The 24,513-nt window shown below is 32.8% G+C and overlaps 1 long non-coding RNA gene and 1 pseudogene across 1 annotated transcript; both read left to right on the forward strand.

The window, feature by feature from the left end:
* LOC139417477 (phosphatidylinositol 3-kinase catalytic subunit type 3-like) overlaps window positions 1-16,256 on the forward strand; it is a 30,904-nt pseudogene extending 14,648 nt beyond the window's left edge.
* Window positions 16,257-16,305: 49 nt separating this feature from the next.
* LOC139416008 (uncharacterized) lies at window positions 16,306-17,294 on the forward strand. Its single transcript, XR_011635044.1, has 3 exons — window positions 16,306-16,392; window positions 16,551-16,671; window positions 16,940-17,294. It is a non-coding gene; the product is annotated as an uncharacterized lncRNA (long non-coding RNA).
* The last annotated feature ends 7,219 nt before the right edge of the window (window positions 17,295-24,513 follow it).

Raw genomic sequence — 24,513 nt, forward strand, 5'->3', positions numbered from 1 at the left:
TACAGTATATAACTAATATGTTTAGTAGGGTATATAACTAATATGTTTAGTAGGGTATATAACTAATATGTTTAGTACAGTATATAACTAATATGTTTAGTAGGGTATATAACTAATATGTTTAGTACAGTATATAACTAATATGTTTAGTAGGGTATATAACTAATATGTTTAGTAGGGTATATAACTAATATGTTTAGTAGGGTATATAACTAATATGTTTAGTAGGGTATATAACTAATATGTTTAGTAGGGTATATAACTAATATGTTTAGTACAGTATATAACTAATATGTTTAGTACAGTATATAACTAATATGTTTAGTAGGGTATATAACTAATATGTTTAGTAGGGTATATAACTAATATGTTTAGTACAGTATATAACTAATATGTTTAGTAGGGTATATAACTAATATGTTTAGTACAGTATATAACTAATATGTTTAGTAGGGTATATAACTAATATGTTTAGTACGGTATATAACTAATATGTTTAGTAGGGTATATAACTAATATGTTTAGTACAGTATATAACTAATATGTTTAGTAGGGTATATAACTAATATGTTTAGTACGGTATATAACTAATATGTTTAGTAGGGTATATAACTAATATGTTTAGTAGGGTATATATCTAATATGTTTAGTAGGGTATATAACTAATATGTTTAGTACGGTATATAACTAATATGTTTAGTACAGTATATAACTAATATGTTTAGTAGGGTATATAACTAATATGTTTAGTACAGTATATAACTAACATGTTTAGTACAGTATATAACTAATATGTTTAGTAGGGTATATAACTAATATGTTTAGTAGGGTATATAACTAATATGTTTAGTAGGGTATATAACTAATATGTTTAGTAGGGTATATAACTAATATGTTTAGTAGGGTATATAACTAATATGTTTAGTAGGGTATATAACTAATATGTTTAGTAGGGTATATAACTAATATGTTTAGTACGGTATATCACTAATATGTTTAGTAGGGTATATAACTAATATGTTTAGTAGGGTATATAACTAATATGTTTAGTACAGTATATAACTAATATGTTTAGTACAGTATATAACTAATATGTTTAGTAGGGTATATAACTAATATGTTTAGTACAGTATATAACTAATATGTTTAGTAGGGTATATAACTAATATGTTTAGTACAGTATATAACTAATATGTTTAGTAGGGTATATAACTAATATGTTTAGTAGGGTATATAACTAATATGTTTAGTAGGGTATATAACTAATATGTTTAGTAGGGTATACAACTAATATGTTTAGTAGGGTATATAACTAATATGTTTAGTACAGTATATAACTAATATGTTTAGTACAGTATATAACTAATATGTTTAGTAGGGTATATAACTAATATGTTTAGTAGGGTATATAACTAATATGTTTAGTACAGTATATAACTAACATGTTTAGTACAGTATATAACTAATATGTTTAGTAGGGTATATAACTAATATGTTTAGTAGGGTATATAACTAATATGTTTAGTACAGTATATAACTAATATGTTTAGTAGGGTATATAACTAATATGTTTAGTAGGGTATATAACTAATATGTTTAGTAGGGTATATAACTAATATGTTTAGTAGGGTATATATCTAATATGTTTAGTAGGGTATATAACTAATATGTTTAGTAGGGTATATAACTAATATGTTTAGTACAGTATATAACTAATATGTTTAGTAGGGTATATAACTAATATGTTTAGTAGGGTATATAACTAATATGTTTAGTAGGGTATATAACTAATATGTTTAGTACAGTATATAACTAATATGTATATAACTAATATGTTTAGTACAGTATATAACTAATATGTTTAGTAGGGTATATAACTAATATGTTTAGTAGGGTAGTATATAACTAATATGTTTAGTAGGGTATATAACTAATATGTTTAGTACAGTATATAACTAATATGTTTAGTAGGGTATATAACTAATATGTTTAGTAGGGTATATAACTAATATGTTTAGTACAGTATATAACTAAAATGTTTAGTACAGTATATAACTAATATGTTTAGTAGGGTATATAACTAATATGTTTAGTAGGGTATATAACTAATATGTTTAGTACAGTATATAACTAATATGTTTAGTAGGGTATATAACTAATATGTTTAGTACAGTATATAACTAATATGTTTAGTAGGGTATATAACTAATATGTTTAGTAGGGTATATAACTAATATGTTTAGTACAGTATATAACTAATATGTTTAGTAGGGTATATAACTAATATGTTTAGTACAGTATATAACTAATATGTTTAGTAGGGTATATAACTAATATGTTTAGTACGGTATATAACTAATATGTTTAGTAGGGTATATAACTAATATGTTTAGTAGGGTATATAACTAATATGTTTAGTAGGGTATATAACTAATATGTTTAGTACGGTATATAACTAATATGTTTAGTAGGGTATATAACTAATATGTTTAGTAGGGTATATAACTAATATGTTTAGTAGGGTATATAACTAATATGTTTAGTAGGGTATATAACTAATATGTTTAGTAGGGTATATAACTAATATGTTTAGTAGGGTATATAACTAATATGTTTAGTAGGGTATATAACTAATATGTTTAGTAGGGTATATACTAATATGTTTAGTAGGGTATATAACTAATATGTTTAGTACAGTATATAACTAATATGTTTAGTAGGGTATATAACTAATATGTTTAGTAGGGTATATAACTAATATGTTTAGTAGGGTATATAACTAATATGTTTAGTAGGGTATATAACTAATATGTTTAGTAGGGTATATAACTAATATGTTTAGTAGGGTATATAACTAATATGTTTAGTACAGTATATAACTAATATGTTTAGTACAGTATATAACTAATATGTTTAGTAGGGTATATAACTAATATGTTTAGTAGGGTATATAACTAATATGTTTAGTACAGTATATAACTAATATGTTTAGTAGGGTATATAACTAATATGTTTAGTAGGGTATATAACTAATATGTTTAGTAGGGTATATAACTAATATGTTTAGTAGGGTATATAACTAATATGTTTAGTAGGGTATATAACTAATATGTTTAGTAGGGTATATAACTAATATGTTTAGTAGGGTATATAACTAATATGTTTAGTACAGTATATAACTAAATATGTTTAGTACAGTATATAACTAATATGTTTAGTAGGGTATATAACTAATATGTTTAGTAGGGTATATAACTAATATGTTTAGTACAGTATATAACTAATATGTTTAGTAGGGTATATAACTAATATGTTTAGTACAGTATATAACTAATATGTTTAGTAGGGTATATAACTAATATGTTTAGTAGGGTATATAACTAATATGTTTAGTAGGGTATATAACTAATATGTTTAGTAGGGTATATAACTAATATGTTTAGTAGGGTATATAACTAATATAACTAAATATGTTTAGTACAGTATATAACTAATATGTTTAGTAGGGTATATAACTAATATGTTTAGTAGGGTATATAACTAATATGTTTAGTAGTATATAACTAATATGTTTATACAGTATATAACTAATATGTTTAGTAGGGTATATAACTAATATGTTTAGTACTAATATGTATATAACTAATATGTTTAGTACAGTATATAACTAATATGTTTAGTAGGGTATATAACTAATATGTTTAGTAGGGTATATAACTAATATGTTTAGTACAGTATATAACTAATATGTTTAGTAGGGTATATAACTAATATGTTTAGTAGGGTATATAACTAATATGTTTAGTAGGGTATATAACTAATATGTTTAGTAGGGTATATAACTAATATGTTTAGTAGGGTATATAACTAATATGTTTAGTAGGGTATATAACTAATATGTTTAGTAGGGTATATAACTAATATGTTTAGTAGGGTATATAACTAATATGTTTAGTACGGTATATCACTAATATGTTTAGTAGGGTATATAACTAATATGTTTAGTAGGGTATATAACTAATATGTTTAGTAGGGTATATAACTAATATGTTTAGTACAGTATATAACTAATATGTTTAGTAGGGTATATAACTAATATGTTTAGTACAGTATATAACTAATATGTTTAGTACAGTATATAACTAATATGTTTAGTACAGTATATAACTAATATGTTTAGTAGGGTATATAACTAATATGTTTAGTAGGGTATATAACTAATATGTTTAGTAGGGTATATAACTAATATGTTTAGTACGGTATATAACTAATATGTTTAGTACAGTATATAACTAATATGTTTAGTAGGGTATATAACTAATATGTTTAGTAGGGTATATAACTAATATGTTTAGTAGGGTATATAACTAATATGTTTAGTACAGTATATAACTAATATGTTTAGTACAGTATATAACTAATATGTTTAGTACAGTATATAACTAATATGTTTAGTACTAATATGTTTAGTAGGGTATATAACTAATATGTTTAGTAGGGTATATAACTAATATGTTTAGTACAGTATATAACTAATATGTTTAGTACAGTATATAACTAATATGTTTAGTACAGTATATAACTAATATGTTTAGTACAGTATATAACTAATATGTTTAGTAGGGTATATAACTAATATGTTTAGTAGGGTATATAACTAATATGTTTAGTAGGGTATATAACTAATATGTTTAGTAGGGTATATAACTAATATGTTTAGTACAGTATATAACTAATATGTTTAGTACAGTATATAACTAATATGTTTAGTAGGGTATATAACTAATATGTTTAGTAGGGTATATAACTAATATGTTTAGTACAGTATATAACTAATATGTTTAGTACAGTATATAACTAATATGTTTAGTAGGGTATATAACTAATATGTTTAGTAGGGTATATAACTAATATGTTTAGTACAGTATATAACTAATATGTTTAGTAGGGTATATAACTAATATGTTTAGTAGGGTATATAACTAATATGTTTAGTAGGGTATATAACTAATATGTTTAGTAGGGTATATAACTAATATGTTTAGTAGGGTATATAACTAATATGTTTAGGGTATATAACTAATATGTTTAGTAGGGTATATAACTAATATGTTTAGTAGGGTATATAACTAATATGTTTAGTAGGGTATATAACTAATATGTTTAGTACAGTATATAACTAATATGTTTAGTACAGTATATAACTAATATGTTTAGTAGGGTATATAACTAATATGTTTAGTAACAGGGTATATAACTAATATGTTTAGTAGGGTATATAACTAATATGTTTAGTAGGGTATATAACTAATATGTTTAGTAGGGTATATAACTAATATGTTTAGTAGGGTATATAACTAATATGTTTAGTAGGGTATATAACTAATATGTTTAGTATGGGTATATATAACTAATATGTTTAGTAGGGTATATAACTAATATGTTTAGTACAGTATATAACTAATATGTTTAGTACAGTATATAACTAATATGTTTAGTAGGGTATATAACTAATATGTTTAGTACAGTATATAACTAATATGTTTAGTACAGTATATAACTAATATGTTTAGTACAGTATATAACTAATATGTTTAGTAGGGTATATAACTAATATGTTTAGTAGGGTATATAACTAATATGTTTAGTACAGTATATAACTAATATGTTTAGTACAGTATATAACTAATATGTTTAGTACAGTATATAACTAATATGTTTAGTAGGGTATATAACTAATATGTTTAGTACAGTATATAACTAATATGTTTAGTACAGTATATAACTAATATGTTTAGTACAGTATATAACTAATATGTTTAGTACAGTATATAACTAATATGTTTAGTAGGGTATATAACTAATATGTTTAGTAGGGTATATAACTAATATGTTTAGTAGGGTATATAACTAATATGTTTAGTACAGTATATAACTAATATGTTTAGTACTAATATGTTTAGTAACTAATATGTTTAGTAGTATATAACTAATATGTTTAGTACAGTATATAACTAATATGTTTAGTACAGTATATAACTAATATGTTTAGTAGGGTATATAACTAATATGTTTAGTAGGGTATATAACTAATATGTTTAGTAGGGTATATAACTAATATGTTTAGTAGGGTATATAACTAATATGTTTAGTACAGTATATAACTAATATGTTTAGTAGGGTATATAACTAATATGTTTAGTAGGGTATATAACTAATATGTTTAGTAGGGTATATAACTAATATGTTTAGTACAGTATATAACTAATATGTTTAGTACAGTATATAACTAATATGTTTAGTAGGGTATATAACTAATATGTTTAGTAGGGTATATAACTAATATGTTTAGTACAGTATATAACTAATATGTTTAGTACAGTATATAACTAATATGTTTAGTACAGTATATATATAACTAATATGTTTAGTAGGGTATATAACTAATATGTTTAGTACAGTATATAACTAATATGTTTAGTACAGTATATAACTAATATGTTTAGTACAGTATATAACTAATATGTTTAGTACAGTATATAACTAATATGTTTAGTAGGGTATATAACTAATATGTTTAGTAGGGTATATAACTAATATGTTTAGTAGGGTATATAACTAATATGTTTAGTACAGTATATAACTAATATGTTTAGTACAGTATATAACTAATATGTTTAGTACAGTATATAACTAATATGTTTAGTACAGTATATAACTAATATGTTTAGTAGGGTATATAACTAATATGTTTAGTAGGGTATATAACTAATATGTTTAGTAGGGTATATAACTAATATGTTTAGTAGGGTATATAACTAATATGTTTAGTACAGTATATAACTAATATGTTTAGTACAGTATATAACTAATATGTTTAGTAGGGTATATAACTAATATGTTTAGTAGGGTATATAACTAATATGTTTAGTACAGTATATAACTAATATGTTTAGTACAGTATATAACTAATATGTTTAGTAGGGTATATAACTAATATGTTTAGTAGGGTATATAACTAATATGTTTAGTACAGTATATAACTAATATGTTTAGTAGGGTATATAACTAATATGTTTAGTAGGGTATATAACTAATATGTTTAGTAGGGTATATAACTAATATGTTTAGTAGGGTATATAACTAATATGTTTAGTAGGGTATATAACTAATATGTTTAGTACGGTATATAACTAATATGTTTAGTACAGTATATAACTAATATGTTTAGTAGGGTATATAACTAATATGTTTAGTAGGGTATATATAACTAATATGTTTAGTAGGGTATATAACTAATATGTTTAGTACAGTATATAACTAATATGTTTAGTACAGTATATAACTAATATGTTTAGTACAGTATATAACTAATATGTTTAGTAGGGTATATAACTAATATGTTTAGTAGGGTATATAACTAATATGTTTAGTACAGTATATAACTAATATGTTTAGTAGGGTATATAACTAATATGTTTAGTAGGTATATAACTAATATGTTTAGTAGGGTATATAACTAATATGTTTAGTACAGTATATAACTAATATGTTTAGTACAGTATATAACTAATATGTTTAGTAGGGTATATAACTAATATGTTTAGTAGGGTATATAACTAATATGTTTAGTAGGGTATATAACTAATATGTTTAGTAGGGTATATAACTAATATGTTTAGTACAGTATATAACTAATATGTTTAGTAGGGTATATAACTAATATGTTTAGTAGTATATAACTAATATGTTTAGTATATAACTAATATGTTTAGTAGGGTATATAACTAATATGTTTAGTATATAACTAATATGTTTAGGTATATAACTAATATGTTTAGTACAGTATATAACTAATATGTTTAGTAGGGTATATAACTAATATGTTTAGTACAGTATATAACTAATATGTTTAGTAGGGTAGGGTATAACTAATATGTTTAGTATGGTACAGTATATAACTAATATGTTTAGTACAGTATATAACTAATATGTTTAGTAGGGTATATAACTAATATGTTTAGTAGGGTATATAACTAATATGTTTAGTACTAATATGTTTAGTACTAATATGTTTAGTAGGTTATATAACTAATATGTTTAGTAGGGTATATAACTAATATGTTTAGTACAGTATATAACTAATATGTTTAGTACAGTATATAACTAATATGTTTAGTAGGGTATATAACTAATATGTTTAGTAGTATATAACTAATATGTTTAGTAGGGTATATAACTAATATGTTTAGTAGGGTATATAACTAATATGTTTAGTACAGTATATAACTAATATGTTTAGTAGGGTATATAACTAATATGTTTAGTACAGTATATAACTAATATGTTTAGTAGGGTATATAACTAATATGTTTAGTAGGGTATATAACTAATATGTTTAGTAGGGTATATAACTAATATGTTTAGTAGGGTATATAACTAATATGTTTAGTAGGGTATATAACTAATATGTTTAGTAGGGTATATAACTAATATGTTTAGTAGGGTATATAACTAATATGTTTAGTACGGTATATAACTAATATGTTTAGTAGGGTATATAACTAATATGTTTAGTAGGGTATATAACTAATATGTTTAGTAGGGTATATAACTAATATGTTTAGTACAGTATATAACTAAAATGTTTAGTACAGTATATAACTAATATGTTTAGTAGGGTATATAACTAATATGTTTAGTAGGGTATATAACTAATATGTTTAGTAGGGTATATAACTAATATGTTTAGTAGGGTATATAACTAATATGTTTAGTAGGGTATATAACTAATATGTTTAGTAGGGTATATAACTAATATGTTTAGTAGGGTATATAACTAATATGTTTAGTAGGGTATATAACTAATATGTTTAGTAGGGTATATAACTAATATGTTTAGTACGGTATATAACTAATATGTTTAGTACAGTATATAACTAAAATTTTTAGTACAGTATATAACTAATATGTTTAGTAGGGTATATAACTAATATGTTTAGTAGGGTATATAACTAATATGTTTAGTAGGGTATATAACTAATATGTTTAGTAGGGTATATAACTTAAATGTTTAGTAGGGTATATAACTAATATGTTTAGTAGGGTATATAACTAATATGTTTAGTAGGGTATATAACTAATATGTTTAGTAGTATATAACTAATATGTTTAGTAGGGTATATAACTAATATGTTTAGTACAGTATATAACTAATATGTTTAGTACAGTATATAACTAATATGTTTAGTACAGTATATAACTAATATGTTTAGTACAGTATATAACTAATATGTTTAGTAGGGTATATAACTAATATGTTTAGTAGGGTATATAACTAATATGTTTAGTAGGGTATACTAATATGTTTAGTAGGGTATATAACTAATATGTTTAGTAGGGTATATAACTAATATGTTTAGTACAGTATATAACTAATATGTTTAGTACAGTATATAACTAATATGTTTAGTAGGGTATATAACTAATATGTTTAGTAGGGTATATAACTAATATGTTTAGTACAGTATATAACTAACATGTTTAGTACAGTATATAACTAATATGTTTAGTAGGGTATATAACTAATATGTTTAGTAGGGTATATAACTAATATTTTTAGTAGGGTATATAACTAATATGTTTAGTAGGGTATATAACTAATATGTTTAGTAGGGTATATAACTAATATGTTTAGTAGGGTATATAACTAATATGTTTAGTAGGGTATATAACTAATATGTTTTAGTAGGGTATATAACTAATATGTTTAGTAGGGTATATAACTAATATGTTTAGTAGGGTATATAACTAATATGTTTAGTAGGGTATATAACTAATATGTTTAGTAGGGTATATAACTAATATGTTTAGTAGGGTATATAACTAATATGTTTAGTAGGGTATATAACTAATATGTTTAGTAGGGTATATAACTAATATGTTTAGTAGGGTATATAACTAATATGTTTAGTAGGGTATATAACTAATATGTTTAGTAGGGTATATAACTAATATGTTTAGTAGGGTATATAACTAATATGTTTAGTACAGTATATAACTAATATGTTTAGTAGGGTATATAACTAATATGTTTAGTAGGGTATATAACTAATATGTTTAGTAGGTTATACAACTAATATGTTTAGTAGGGTATATAACTAATATGTTTAGTACAGTATATAACTAATATGTTTAGTACAGTATATAACTAATATGTTTAGTAGGGTATATAACTAATATGTTTAGTAGGGTATATAACTAATATGTTTAGTACAGTATATAACTAATATGTTTAGTACAGTATATAACTAATATGTTTAGTACAGGGTATATAACTAATATGTTTAGTAGGGTATATAACTAATATGTTTAGTAGGGTATATAACTAATATGTTTAGTAGGGTATATAACTAATATGTTTAGTAGGGTATATAACTAATATGTTTAGTAGGGTATATAACTAATATGTTTAGTAGGGTATATAACTAATATGTTTAGTAGGGGTATACGGTATATCACTAATATGTTTAGTAGGGTATATAACTAATATGTTTAGTAGGGTATATAACTAATATGTTTAGTACGGTATATAACTAATATGTTTAGTACAGTATATAACTAATATGTTTAGTAGGGTATATAACTAATATGTTTAGTACAGTATATAACTAATATGTTTAGTACAGTATATAACTAATATGTTTAGTACAGTATATAACTAATATGTTTAGTAGGGTATATAACTAATATGTTTAGTAGGGTATATAACTAATATGTTTAGTAGGGTATATAACTGATATGTTTAGTACGGTATATAACTAATATGTTTAGTACAGTATATAACTAAAATGTTTAGTACAGTATATAACTAATATGTTTAGTAGGGTATATAACTAATATGTTTAGTAGGGTATATAACTAATATGTTTAGTAGGGTATATAACTCATATGTTTAGTAGGGTATATAACTAATATGTTTAGTAGGGTATATAACTAATATGTTTAGTACAGTATATAACTAATATGTTTAGTACAGTATATAACTAATATGTTTAGTAGGGTATATAACTAATATGTTTAGTACAGTATATAACTAATATGTTTAGTACAGTATATAACTAATATGTTTAGTACAGTATATAACTAATATGTTTAGTACAGTATATAACTAATATGTTTAGTAGGGTATATAACTAATATGTTTAGTAGGGTATATAACTAATATGTTTAGTAGGGTATACAACTAATATGTTTAGTAGGGTATATAACTAATATGTTTAGTACAGTATATAACTAATATGTTTAGTACAGTATATAACTAATATGTTTAGTAGGGTATATAACTAATATGTTTAGTACAGTATATAACTAACATGTTTAGTACAGTATATAACTAATATGTTTAGTAGGGTATATAACTAATATGTTTAGTAGGGTATATAACTAATATTTTTAGTAGGGTATATAACTAATATGTTTAGTAGGGTATATAACTTAAATGTTTAGTAGGGTATATAACTAATATGTTTAGTAGGGTATATAACTAATATGTTTAGTAGGGTATATAACTAATATGTTTAGTAGGGTATATAACTAATATGTTTAGTAGGGTATATAACTAATATGTTTAGTAGGGTATATAACTAATATGTTTAGTAGGGTATATAACTAATATGTTTAGTAGGGTATATAACTAATATGTTTAGTAGGGTATATAACTAATATGTTTAGTACAGTATATAACTAATATGTTTAGTACAGTATATAACTAATATGTTTAGTAGGGTATATAACTAATATGTTTAGTACGGTATATAACTAATATGTTTAGTAGGGTATATAACTAATATGTTTAGTAGGGTATATAACTAATATGTTTTGTACGGTATATAACTAATATGTTTAGTAGGGTATATAACTAATATGTTTAGTACAGTATATATCTAATATGTTTAGTAGGGTATATAACTAATATGTTTAGTACAGTATATAACTAATATGTTTAGTAGGGTATATAACTAATATGTTTAGTACAGTATATAACTAATATGTTTAGTAGGGTATATAACTAATATGTTTAGTAGGGTATATATCTAATATGTTTAGTAGGGTATATAACTAATATGTTTAGTACAGTATATAACTAATATGTTTAGTACAGTATATAACTAATATGTTTAGTAGGGTATATAACTAATATGTTTAGTAGGGTATATATCTAATATGTTTAGTAGGGTATATAACTAATATGTTTAGTACAGTATATAACTAATATGTTTAGTACAGTATATAACTAATATGTTTAGTAGGGTATATAACTAATATGTTTAGTAGGGTATATAACTAATATGTTTAGTACAGTATATAACTAAAATGTTTAGTACAGTATATAACTAATATGTTTAGTAGGGTATATAACTAATATGTTTAGTAGGGTATATAACTAATATGTTTAGTACAGTATATAACTAATATGTTTAGTAGGGTATATAACTAATATGTTTAGTACAGTATATAACTAATATGTTTAGTAGGGTATATAACTAATATGTTTAGTAGGGTATATAACTAATATGTTTAGTAGGGTATATAACTAATATGCAGAGAGACCTGAAGACCCACAATATGTACCTCAACGTCATCGGGAGGTTCAGCCAAGCACTGCTCAAGGTCTGTCTTTCACAACTCCTATCTTACCTCATCTTGCAGTTTGTAATGTGAAAGTTCAGCACTATGAATTTGCATGTGCAGTAAGTGATACAGCACAGCATGTTGAAGAAACACTGGTTGGTTACCATGAGTATAACTCATTTCCTCCTCTCTTTCATTTGACCCCTTCCCCCTCTCTCTCCAGGGTGATAAGAGTGTGAGGGTGATGCGGTCTCTCCTGGCGTCCCAGCAGACGTTTGTGGACAGACTGGTACAGCTGATGAAGGCCGTGCAGAGAGAGAGCGGCAACCGCAAGAAGAAGGTATGGGAGATTACACACATTTTCTTCCTCTTCCTTTCTTGCTCTTCTCCTTTTCTCCTCCCTCTCAGCCTCTTCTTTCTCCTCCCTCTCATCTTTTATTCCTGCTCCACCTCTACCTCTCCCCTGGATTAGTGTGTAGTAGCAGTGTTTGGGCCATACATAGACAATGCTTGCTGTGTGATAGTGTAAATGGGTACGTGGTAATGTACCGTTATGTGTTTGTGTAATCTCGTCACTGTATCTCTGTGTATTATAGAGTGCTCTGATGCCAGCCAAGCTGATCTTCAAGGCTGAGGAAGGGAATGTGTATCCTGTCATCTTTAAACACGGAGACGACCTGAGACAAGACCAGCTCATCCTACAGATCATCTCTCTCATGGACAAGGTCAGAAAGTCAGGTATTATTACCATATCAACCTATTATTACAATATCATCAACATATTATTATCATATCATATAAACATAATACTGTATTATTATGGACAAGGTCAGAAACAAACATTACTGCCAAACAGACTGCTGTTTATTTTATCCTGACTCAGAAGGTTAAGTGGCTGTGTATTGTTAATGGAAATCTGATGGACATTCTCTCAGCTGCTGAGGAAAGAGAATCAAGACCTGAAGTTGACGCCTTACAAAGTGCTGGCCACAAGCACCAAGCATGGTGAGCACCAATGATGTAAGATCGAATACTGTCTCAGGAAGTGATTTCTGACCTTTAACCTCTGATCTGGGTGCTGTTGTTCCTTTAGGGTTCATGCAGTTTGTCCAGTCGGTGCCTGTGGCTGAAGTCCTGGTCACTGAAGGAAACATCCAGGTAGGAGATCAAGATATTTCTGTCTAAGAGCCTATTTACCATTGTATTGTATACTAGATGTTTGTCTACCATCTTCACTCTGTGCACGTCTGTGTCTGTAGACCTGTCTTAATATGTCATGTCTATCGGTAGGCCTGTCTTAATATGTCATGTCTATCGGTAGACCTGTCTTAATATGTCATGTCTATCGGTAGGCCTGTCTTAATATGTCATGTCTATTGGTAGGCCTGTCTTGTGATATCATGTCTGTGTCTATAGACCTGTCTTAATATGTTATGTCTATCGGTAGTCCTGTCTTAATATGTCATGTCTATCGGTAGGCCTGTCTTGTGATATCATGTCTGTGTCGGTAGGCCTGTCTTGTGACATCATGTCTGTGTCGGTAGGCCTGTCTTGTGATATCATGTCTGTGTCGGTAGGCCTGTCTTGTGATATCATGTCTGTGTCTGTAGACCTGTCTTAATATGTTATGTCTATCGGTAGGCCTGTCTTAATATGTCATGTCTATCGGTAGGCCTGTCTTGTGATATCATGTCTGTGTCGGTAGGCCTGTCTTAATATGTCATGTCTATCGGTAGGCCTGTCTTGTGATATCATGTCTGTGTCGGTAGGCCTGTCTTGTGATATCATGTCTGTGTCTGTAGGCCTGTCTTAATATGTCATGTCTATCGGTAGGCTTGTCTTAATATGTCATGTCTATCGGTAGGCCTGTCTTAATATGTTATGTCTATCGGTAGGCCTGTCTTAATATGTCATGTCTATCGGTAGGCTTGTCTTGTGATATCATGTCTGTGTCTGTAGGCCTGTCTTGTGATATCATGTCTGTGTCGGTAGGCCTGTCTTGTGATATCATGTCTGTGTCTGTAGACCTGTCTTAATATGTCATGTCTATCGGTAGGCCTGTCTTAATATGTCATATCTATCGGTAGGCCTGTCTTGTGATATCATGTCTGTGTCAGTAGGCCTGTCTTGTGATATCATGTCTGTGTCAGTAGACCTGTCTTGTGATATCATGTCTGTGTCGGTAGGCCTGTCTTGTGATATCATGTCTGTGTCGGTAGGCCTGTCTTGTGATATCATGTCTATGTCGGTAGGCCTGTCTTGTGATATTATGTCTGTGTCGGTAGGCCTGTCTTAATATGTCATGTCTGTGTCGGTAGGCCTGTCTTGTGATATCATGTCTGTGTCGGTAGCCCTGTCTTGTGATATCATGTCTGTGTCGGTAGGCCTGTCTTGTGATATCATGTCTGTGTCGGTAGGCCTGTCTTGTGATATCATGTCTGTGTGATGTGATGGACACCTACGTCAAGAGCTGTGGTGAGAATACTGCTACTAACACCCTCCCACCTCACTGTCTCGGACCAATCCCAGGCCTTGGTGTGGGTGACATTAAAGACGCACTCCAGCAATTGTTTTTACTTTTCCTGTTGAAAAACAATATCCCACGTTTAAATGCAGTAATGTACACACACTCAAAGATACAGTATGCAGAAATCGCTCCACCATTTCCTGGTTGCAAAAATGTGAATGTTTAGCTTAATTTCAGTTGGTGTCAAAACAAGCATAGTGTCGAGAATCATTGTACCATCTAAACCTCTGTGAAATATATTTTCAATAACCCAACATTTTTGCAGCTTTTTGAAGCTGGTGTACAAAGCCAACAGAAAAACAAAAATTAAGAGAAGCATAGAAATAGTTCACATAGAACGGATGGATATTCCGCTTCTGACTTGCTGTCAATGAGAATGACAGATTAAGAACTCACATTTCTATGTGAATTTGGTGGGTTGCACAAAAAGCTGCCTACTGCGCCTTTAAGGGTAAAAAAAAATTATTTCCAAAATAGAACTTCAAGAACTAGGCCATTCAATGAGTTGGCATGGTGCCCTCTGTTTTCATCATCCTAATGTGTGTTTTTGGATGACTACAGAGATGTCGTTTTCTCGTTCTTTTTCCAGCTGGTTACTGTGTCATCACATACATCCTGGGAGTGGGAGACACTTGGACAACCTGCTCCTCACAAAGACTGGTGAGTCTATAGGAATTATGTGCCGTGTACCTCCAGCACGCGGTGGTTGGATTTGTAACATACATTGTCTGATCACTAGTTCTTTCCTTCAAAAGATACTCTACTCTGTTCTGCATGACTGAATATACACGTGATAACTGCTGTTGTAAAAAAGGATTTATGAATACATTTCATTGATAGAATACTTTCCCATCTTCTTATTTCAGGAAAGTTATTCCACATAGACTTTGGCTACATCCTGGGTCGTGACCCCAAGCCTCTGCCTCCCCCCATGAAGCTGAGTAAGGAGATGGTGGAGGGGATGGGCGGCATGCAGAGTGAACAGTACCAGGAGTTACCTCAGGAGGTAGGACACACACGGTATACACACACACAGTATACACACACACAGTATACACACACACAGTATACACACACACAATTATATCAGCTGTGATGACCCTTTTTCATTTCTCTCCCTCTTTCTTCTCTCTCTCTCCAGGTACTCTAACCTCATCCTAAATTTGTTCTCTCTCATGGTGGATGCCAACATTCCTGACATCGCCCTGGAGCCTGACAAGACTGTTAAGAAGGTGGGTGGGAAATACGGTCTGTTTTTCACTCTGCAGACATACTGTAATGTACAGTTGTGTGTGGATTTTACGTGTCTCCACATGAAAGAACAAACCCAATGAATGTATTTAACCAGGATTTATCTCTCCCCTGAACATTCTGTCTCCTCCCCCTCCAGGTGCAGGACAAGTTCCGATTGGACCTGTCGGACGAGGAGGCCGTTCACTACATGCAGAGTCTGATTGATGAGAGCGTCTCTGTTTGCTGCCGTGGTAGAGCAGATACACAAGTTTGCCCAGGTGTGTTTGTGTGTGTCACAACCAAAGTTCATTGTGTATCAAAACTGGGACAAATATACTGACCTTTCCTGTAGCAGTGTTTTATAGCCTTTAAGAACAAATTCTGTTTTTACAACAATGACTACCTGGTTTGAGGTACTTTTACAAGTTTAGGTGTTATGGGTTGGTAAATATATATTTGTGTTTACATGTGTTAAGCGTCTATCGTGACTCGTGTGTCGGTGTGAGGGTCGGCTAACGGTGTTGTCTGTCTCCCATCTCTCCTCAGTACTGGCGCAGATGAGAAGGACGGAAAGATCATCTGACTTGGACAGTGGATGGATGGATGGACAGAGGGAGGGGGGAGCTGTTGCCATAGTAACACCAGGTCCCCCGACCCTCCCCTGCAGGTGGTGTGTGTGTGTGTGTGTGTGTGTGTGTGTGTGTGTGTGTGTGTGTGTGTGTGTGTGTGTGTGTGTGTGTGTGTGTGTGTGTGTGTGTGTGTGTGTGAGAGTGAGAGAGATTGACAGGATCCATCCATGACACACTGAACAGAGGCCAATGATGCACTGCCAACCTCTGCTCACTGCAAGAATGGAGAAAACTAAACCCGGACTGTGCGTTAGCATTTTGTATATATTCTGTATATTGATTGATTCAACATATGAGATGTATGACCAAATAAAACCCTGTTGCTACGGTATTACCCTGGTGTTGCCTTGTCTCTGTGTATAATACCAGGCTGTGTGTGAGGCTTGCGTGTTTCGGGGCGTTTACACCTGGCATCCATAAGTATCCTATGATTGTGTCCATATATTGATTCTGCAGACAGGTGTAGATGGTTAAAAGACGCAGCGCTGCGATCTAATGATGATCAGATCCACCGACACAGTTGATGGTAAGCGACTCATTTTAATACCAGTTGTAAGTAAGCGTTTCATGGGTAAAGTCTACTACACACGTTTGTATTCGGTGACAAATACAATTTGATGTGACGGGAGTGTCTTAGTCAGTGATGCCGTACACTAAATACAATCTTTATTACCTTTATGTCTGGCGTGATGAATATTTATATGACTGGCAATGGCCATTGAGCATCACCACACATCAGGGGACGGTTATGTCTATGCTGGGGGTTAAGCCTGTGTGTCAGTGAGCGAGTGACTCAGGGTTTCCTGCACGGGAGAGAGCGTGATGGACCACAACTTCCTCTCCTTCATATAGGGCACATGTAGTTCTGAATATGGCCTTTTTCTTAGTCAAATGCATTTTCTGAAATGAATTAAGGCATTTTAAAGTATCTATTATTCCTAGTGAGGACCATAAAGGCGTTACTTTTAAAACTCCACCATTAAAAGCTATGTTTTATCTTTAGAAATGTAAGGTAAATGTATTTTTGAAAGATTTATCATGCATTTAAAAAAAAAAAATTGTATGTATCATCTATTGTGGACATAAGATCACATTTTGTAAGTAAGTAGAGCATGCAACTTGCTTTATGAATTAAAGGGTACACGTGTTTGATTTCATTCTCACACTATAGAGTCGTAACTTTAACCGCTCGTCATCTGAATTGGTCGGTGTGGTCATGCCTGTGTGCTTCTGTCACTTGAGCTATGTCTCAAATTGTACCTTGTTCCCTTTATAGGGTGTATACTTCCTGGTCAAAGGTTGTGCACTATAAAATGACAACACCGCCATTTGGGATGTAAACTGGGTCCGTGTGTCAGCTCAAACACGAGAAACACAACGTCAACTGGTTTGAAGGAAATTGTAAAGCCGATCATAGGTGCAACTGTAACATTTGTAAATGGCTTTTTAGTTGAGATTCTTTTTGATATTTTTTGTATGAAGTACAAGAAAGGACACTACTACACATTGCATTTACACTTCTGTATTTTTTGAAGGTACCAGGACTTTGACTTGACCCTCACAGTTGTTATTGTAACCTTTAAGTTGCTTTTTATTTATGCACAAATGAACAGCAGTACCCACTTCTTTCATTATTCAACCAGTTAGGAAAACAAAAACAGAAAGCAAGATAAATATGTAACAAGTTTGTTAAAATACTGTATCACACACAAAAGCACTTCAAATTACTCTGAAATATTTATCTAATTTTACACTAACTCATGGTGTTAGAAAGTGAATTATACAGAAAAAGAATCCATCAATTACACTTATCTAGCACTGTGCAAACAGTTTCATAAGCCGATCTGAAAGATGTGCCCTCATCTGCACTGAATGTTACCTCATTTCAAGCTGTTTTTATGAGGCTTGTGAGTTGTGTTTTTTTCGTCAAGCTCCGCTGTACTCTCGCATATGCATTTGTCTCTTTTTCCCCCTCTCCTCTTTGGTTAATTTACATTTACATATGAGTAAACTTGACATTCAAAGACCGGTATGCACTGAATGGAAAGTAAAAATGCAAAATATATTTCATTTCAGATACTCTAGCAGAGACGGCTTCAGCTGACACATAAATTAGACCTTTTCGAGAAAGGTCACCATGTTGAACACCACATAAATCACTAATCCAACTTCACCTCAGTGGCAGAGCAAGCCAGCATACACCAGTGGGGAGCCGAGCTACAAGGCGTCCATCTTGGATCAAGTTTCTACTCAATTGACTGCAAATATAGCAGGACCCATAAAAAGCTCATCCAAAAGCCTCAGTTCAAGGTTAGATGTGAATTCTCAGTTGGACGCCTGTGGAATAACGTTACAGCTATGTGATTGGCAGGCAGACACACACTGCTTAGTTTGGATTCACTGACGGTCCAACATTAACCTAACATCAATCAAAATCCCCGACACAGTTCTATGAATATGAGTGTTCCAGAACTGAGGAGGATTTGAATGGGGCCACTGTTTTCACTCCACCATCTTCCATGCCTCTCCTCCGTCTCCTCTCACTCTCTCTTTCTCCCACCCCCCTGGGTTTCCTAATGTACCAGAAAAAGTGCACCACCAGCAAAAGTGATGTGTAACCCCCCCCCCACCTCCCCCCCAGGAATGAGGTGTCAGACACGGGTAAAAGACAGCGGGTCAGGCCAGAGGTAGGATGGGGCAACAGTGAGTCAGAAGCAAGGCAGAGAGAGAGCCAGAGAGGGGGGGGGAAACAAACTCCTGTTATCACATAGAGAAAACAGGAGAAACACGGAGGTAGAGGCTTGATAAGGAAATGTGTTTTAATAAATGATTAGAATGTTACAGTCCTGAAACCATAGGTCTGATACCATGTGATTGTATGAAATTAATTTGAATCAATAGATTATTATAATACATGTGTGTAAGTGTTAGACTCATTCGATGATTATATTATAATATGGTGTGTGGTTTTAGTCAGAATCAACATTTTGGGAACAATGTGTTTAGTGTTTTGAGAACAGACTATCTGTCTGTGCCAGATCAGGGGAGACCTTGGCTGGGACACTTCCCAGTCCCAGGTCTCTCCCTATCTTAGGGGAGGGTAGGAAGACACTATTCTCACGTTCTCCCCTAGGCTCTAATGGCGGGCGGATTTGATGTTTGGTGTGGAAGTATGTGTGTCGCTATAAATTGAAGGTCCTGTACTGTACACGTCAGAACGTTCCCGTGAATAAACATTTAACGTTGGTAGACTGGGCCTCTCTCCGTTTCCTTTTCTATCAGTATCTTACAAATCCTGATATAACAGACGAAGGGTAACTTAATTGAATTGGTAAATGAACAGGAGTATAGAATTCTCCTGACAAGACTTCACACAGTACAGTAGGTAGAGGAAATAAAGGTGTGGTCAGAATAATAAACCCCCCTTGGTATATGTTTATGATAGTCCAGTTTTGTCCATACGTAGTGGAGCCCAACATTTTTAGCAAAAATAAATAAATATTTTGCATGTTATTTTGGCATTAAGATGTCACATATCAGTTTGAAAACACTGTAAAATAATTTATCATTTAGTTAATAAAGCCCCATACAACCATGGTCTCTTTTTTGTTTTCTTGAGTAAGGCAGCTCCATAATGCAGGTGTTTCAGCCTAGCTCAGTGCTTTCTGTGGTGGTGGGGCTGCCAGCAGAAAATACTCAAGCCCCTTGGGTGCTGCCATAGAGTTACATTAGAAGTGCCCATCCAAGAAGGCTCAAGGTAATTGGCCACAGAAATGACGTCAAATCACATATCTACAGTAGCTTTGCTTGGACTGATCATGTCAACATCATACTTTCAAAATCTTAGCTAGCAGACATCGTGAATGAAGTTGACAATCTACTGGCAAATCCTTTTTAATCCTTATCATATGAAGAGAAATAATGAAGATAAATTATAGATAAAACGTATTGGTGCTCATCGGCCATTGAACATAAACATTACACAACAAGTTGGAAATTGCAAATTCAACAATGAGTGGTTTAGAAGGAATCAGTGGCTAACTGCAAGCGTTGCAAAGCAATCATTAGCCTGCTATTCAGTGGAGTGGCTGTGTGGTCCCAAGTCTAAGATTAAGGGTGTCTTTTCCTAGTTTAAAATGATAAACATTCAACATTGGCCATGCTGTCAATGAAGCATGATTTGTGTTGCACTCAAAACAACTTAACTCGGAACTGCAAATTCAAGACAACTGGGACCTCGGGAAAAACAAGCTACGACTGGGAAAATACATTTTGAACTTTCATCCAATTTGGAATTGTAAATTTGAGACAAAATTTGCCCACGAAGGACCACCTTCCTGTTTAAGTGAACACAGCACAACAAGGGGAGACCAAAAATGTATTGTATGCTGCTACATAAATGATGTAATATGCCAGGGAGATATGTATACTGTAGCTAAGAAAGTAATACTAAGTGCATGTTGTGTAGTAAGCAGTTAGTAGCCCATGTGCCTCACCCTAATAATTTGGTCTATTTTCACCTTTAAATTGTTTTAGGTGGTGCACATGTACATAACCTGTTTTTGAGAAATGTAATCATTGAATATTGTAAGAGCTTTCATTGTATACTTATATGCCCCCTTTATTTATCCTATGGTTCTGACTTGGTGTACAGGAAGAACACTAAGAATGGCTCATATTCTGAATTCTGTTGCTGTACATTTCAAAAGTGCTGAACAAATAGTTGCATTGACTATGTCTGTCCTAGCTTGCTCATTAATGTCTTAATCAAAATTACAGATGGCCTCTTATCCTCTTGTTGTTCCCTTATGCCATAGGTCATACATCTCAATTCAGCCATATCAGCTATGTTTTCTTTTAAAGGCAGTAAATGAGGCTGAATGAACTGTTTCTCTGCCAGACAAGGCTCTACTGATAGCCAGGTGTAGCAGTGGTAAGATGCTGTTGTGACTGGTGTTGGGACAGGTTGATGTCGGCCCTAACAGTTTGTGGGCACCGTTTGTCACCATTATAGTGCAATTAAGGTATTGTTTAGTGTTGTGTTGTGGCTTTGCTGTCCACATTTTTTTTGTCCACACCAAAATGTACATGCTAAAATCGCCATTATCCATATCACAGTCCAGTGAAAGGTGGGGGGAGGGGATCTCATGAAACAAATATTGCTCTCCATAGTCCTCTGAAAGAACCCCCCCCCCCCCCCCCCCCCCCGGCTGTAACTGAAAATGTATGCCCGTAAGCCAAAGATAAATTCCCATTTTAAACAAACATGGACAATAACGTTTTTGAACTTGACACACTACTCTCAGCACCCCTCAAGCAAACCCTCCCAAAGACCCAGCTGTACCTGTGAATCAGAGGCTCTGCTCGCTCCAACAGGGGCCCTCTGCAGATGACAGAAGTGGTCCATATTGTGAACCCTACTAAACAAACGGCGTAAAACAAAGCTGTGGTTGTCAGTGTTGTTGTTCAAACTGAGCTTGGCGCTTCAGTTCCCAGCCATGTCTCCTTCGACAGCTATATACGGCAGAACCAGGTTCCCAATGACACTCAGCAGACGTTCAACTTGTATCCATAGCGACCTACACTACAGTGAGTGCATACATTTTTAGTATGTGATTCTGGTGAGAATCTAATCCACAACCCTGCCGGTTGATAGTGCCATTGCTTTTTAACAGCGGAGCTACATAGGACCACCATTACTCTTCATTGGTCCAGTTCTGTCCCATCTCAACTCCTCCAAAATCAACTGCACTGTGGAGTTCATCAGAATATGTTGTACAGAGCATTATGGGTACTGCAGTTCAACATGCTACCGGTTACACCACTGTAGTCCCTCCAGGTTCTCACCCCCTTCACTCGCCCCCCCCAAACCTCACTGAGCACAGCGGGACCCCCTGGCCCTCCCCAGCCTCTGACAGAGAAAGAGAATCAAGGTAGGGTAGTGTTGGCACCGTGGGCCCTGGATGTGGTCGTAGAGGTGAATCGAAGTTGCACTGGGTCATATGTAGCCCTATAGGCACAGTGGAGCATGGCAGGGACAGGGTGCTGCCAGAGTTCAGGCCCAGCTCAGTGTCTCCCCCAGTGTGCCAGTCCATGTTGCATGACCTGTAGTCACCGGGGAAGGGTTTGCTGCTGTACCCGTCACCCAAGCTTGGGGCCTGGGCGTTGGTGAAGACACAGCCGGACAAGGAAGACATGATGGAGAGGTGGTCGTCCACAACCTCCACATGGATGTCACTGGGGTCAACAGGGTCTGAAGAGGACTCTGGGGGGTGCTGGAGGGATGCCTGGAGAGTTGCCTGCGTGAAAACACAGAAACACTGCATTGTATTCCCAATTACATACCCAAGGACTATGGACTATATGTACTGTAATATATAGAACTATACACTTGGTTGAAATCAAATATAGACACTGCATACTGTGAGTGAGTGTGTGTGTGCCTGTCAAGAGAACAAGGACAGTTTACTAGAGTCTTGGGGAGTCTGTTAATGCGAGGTGCATCTCGTTTCTGTTTCAGCCGATACAGAGCCAGAGCAAGGAGAGCAGAGAAGAGCACAGCACACACTCCTATCCCCAACAACACTGGCTGCAACCCTGGTGAACACAGACACACATTTAATTGTGAAATCACAGTTGTATACATTAGCTCAAACCCTAGCTTAACGTCCACAACCTGGATCAACCCTAACCCTAGCTTAATGTCCACACCCTGGATCAACCCTAACCCTAGCTTAACATCCACACCCTGGATCAACCCTAACCCTAGCTTAACGTCCACACCTTGGATCAACCCTAACCCTAGCTTAATGTCCACACCTTGAATCAAACCTAACCCTAGCTTAATGTCCACACCTTGAATCAACCCTAACCCTAGCTTAATGTCCACACCTTGGATCAACCCTAACCCTAGCTTAACATCCACACCCTGGATCAACCCTAACCCTAGCTTAACGTCCACACCTTGGATCAACCCTAACCCTAGCTTAATGTCCACACCTTGAATCAAGCCTAACCCTAGCTTAATGTCCACACCTTGAATCAACCCTAACCCTAGCTTAACATCCACACCCTGGATCAACCCTAACCCTAGCTTAACGTCCACACCTTGGATCAACCCTAACCCTAGCTTAATGTCCACACCTTGAATCAACCCTAGCCCTAGCTTAATGTCCACACCTTGAATCAACCCTAACCCTAGCTTAATGTCCACACCTTGGATCAACCCTAACCCTAGCTTAATGTCCACACCCTGGATCAACCCTAACCCTAGCTTAATGTCCACACCCTGGATCAACCCTAACCCTAGCTTAATGTCCACACCCTGGATCAACTCTAACCCTAGCTTAATATCCACAACCTGGATCAACCCTAACCCTAGCTTAATGTCCACACCTTGGATCAACCCTAACCATGACCTCTCACCTGGTCCTGGGGCAGCCTGGTGGACACAGTGTGGATGGGAGGGGGGAGAGGAGGCCAGGGGGAAGG

This window comes from Oncorhynchus clarkii, chromosome 9 (genome assembly GCF_045791955.1).
Source record: "Oncorhynchus clarkii lewisi isolate Uvic-CL-2024 chromosome 9, UVic_Ocla_1.0, whole genome shotgun sequence".
In the NCBI taxonomy this organism is placed as follows: domain Eukaryota; kingdom Metazoa; phylum Chordata; class Actinopteri; order Salmoniformes; family Salmonidae; genus Oncorhynchus; species Oncorhynchus clarkii.